Below are 2425 nucleotides of genomic sequence, written 5' to 3'. Positions count from 1 at the left end.
GAAAGAAAAGAAAAAAAAGAAAACTAAAAAGAGGGCTAGGCTTGAGGTTCAACCACCCTTCCTCAGCTCCCCATGGCACAGCGTTTTCAGCTCTCCGTGGAGCTGCGGCTCTCCCAGCCCTGTGCCCTCCCCGAGGACCAGGCTGGAACCAGCCCCCATCCCCTCACACACACACACACACACACACAAATTAAATGTCTGATAATAAAAGCTACAGAGTATTTTGCATGCAGGTTAATTCTGCCAAATAACGTTGTTTCTTATTTCCCTATTGAAGATAAGGGGAGCATTCTTTGAAACAACCTCCCCATCACTGCCAACCTCCCTTCCCTCCCCCCACCCCCCCACCATACACATGATGAAAGACCCATAAAGTTGAATAGTTGGGAGATAATAACTCCAACGGTAAAGGTCCCAGCATACGTATACCACCCTGCCTCTGGCAGTAATCCTGGCTTTGGGGATCTGAAATTTCCTAAAGATGTATTAGTGTCTTATACACATGTGCTCTTGTGCACTCATAATCCTTTTCACTAGCTTCTTAGCTGCATGCTTTGTATTTAAATTTTCCTTCTGACCAAGTAAATCCCTTTGGATGAAGTGACAGGAGCTTTTCAGCACCCATAGCTGGGTGACAGCTGGTGTAGAGGCTCTGAAAGACGGCAAAGTGTTCCTTACTAGCTTTCTTCAGGACCAGTGTCAGCCACCAGCTGAGCGATTTGTTAGCTCCCTTTGGGCACCAGTCAGCTGAAGAGGCTCACATTAAAGGCTAAAGGAATACAATGGATATTAATAATAAAATAATAATAATAATAAAAATCAACCACAAATATCTCTGCTGCTGGCTTCACTGTTCTTTTAATTAGGTATTTGTTCATTACATGTGAACATGGTTGGTTTTCATTAATTCGGAAAACTCTTTATTAATACTTATAAAGTGTATATTTCGGCCTCAGAAACACGCTGTTAAAACTTTGACTTGAAAGAAGGAATTGTCAGAAGCCTTTCTGGGAGCAGCACCGAGCTTGGAGTAGTTTACTTCCAGATCACAGAACAAGATGTTTGTATTTATTTTCCCTCAAGTAAAGTTTCCCTGCAAATGTCCAATGTGTAATATATTCTGTTATTTAATTCCAGATTTGAAGGTTTACTTCTCAGGGGTTCTGGCAAGTTTTTGCTATTGGAATTAGTAATGAGGAACACTGGAACCGTGGAAGTAAACCATGCAATATAATCAGATTGTTAAAGGAAAAGCAGTCCAAAAATGGGACTGTTTTAGAACCACACTGCTCCTGGATGTAGCACTGCAAGATGCTTCCTGTGCAGGTTTTCTGGTTTTTGTTTTGTTTTGTTTTGAGGGGGTGCAAGCACAAATGCAAGGGAGAAAATCTTCACTCTTTCTTCAATAAGTAAAGCAAAGATGAATTTAAAAGAAGTCAATTTTAAAACACAGTAGCTCGTATGATAAAATTTTTAATTATTTATTGATCTCTAAGGAGATTAAAGTACTGAGCTAGGTAAAACTCCCACAGCATTCAAGTTGTTTTGCTTGAGTAAGGACTGTTGGCTTAGACCAAAGGCTTCTGAGAATTGCATTATAAAAATAGTAATTGATATTCAGTGCTTTCTTGGTGCACCACTCACGTATATTAGGGAAAGCATCTCAGCTTTTAAAAATTATTTCAGACCTGTGATAACCACGAGTGTAAAAGTGTCTTCATTGCATTCTTTTATCTCAGAAATGTTGCCATAATAAAATTCTCATTAAGAAATCCAGAAAAATGGAGACATGAAATTTCTTTCTTTGCGCTGTTACATTTTAATAAAGTAGGGATGACAGAGTGCTTTTTATTGTTGTTGTTGTTGTTTTATTTCTCAATTTTTCTGGAAAAGTGGAATGAGGGATCTTAAATGAATAAATCAAAATTCCAACAATATGCATGAACTCCTGCAAAGCTTTAAAACAGTTTTATTCCTAAAAGCAAATAGCTGAATTAAAATGACAGAGAGCTGAGTCAGGTCCCATCTCAAATTTTGTTCCTGATGACTAAAATCAAACCAAGTTTGAGCCTTTGTTTCACATTCAGTTAAAAAAATAAAAAATAAAAAAAATAAAAAAAAAACTTTGAAAGCAATTTCTGTATGAATGTTCATTTTCAAAGAAATATAACAGCTTTCAGTATCATACATTTCACTACACATTTCTTTCCTTTCTAATCAGAGCTGGAAGTTTATTGTCTATTTTTTTTAACTGACAGTTGCTAATTGAATAAGATATATTTTGTAGAAATAATAAAATTTGCAAGGTGCTTCTTATCTGTGAATGATAGATCACAGAAATGAGGAAGATTATTCAAATGAATTAAAATAAAACATAGTTTTCTAGCTCTTTTTTTTTATTATTCTCTCCCTCCCCCCTCCCCTC

This window comes from Meleagris gallopavo, chromosome 1 (genome assembly GCF_000146605.3).
Source record: "Meleagris gallopavo isolate NT-WF06-2002-E0010 breed Aviagen turkey brand Nicholas breeding stock chromosome 1, Turkey_5.1, whole genome shotgun sequence".
Classification (NCBI taxonomy): Eukaryota; Metazoa; Chordata; class Aves; order Galliformes; family Phasianidae; genus Meleagris; species Meleagris gallopavo.
This window is presented reverse-complemented; position numbering follows the sequence as displayed.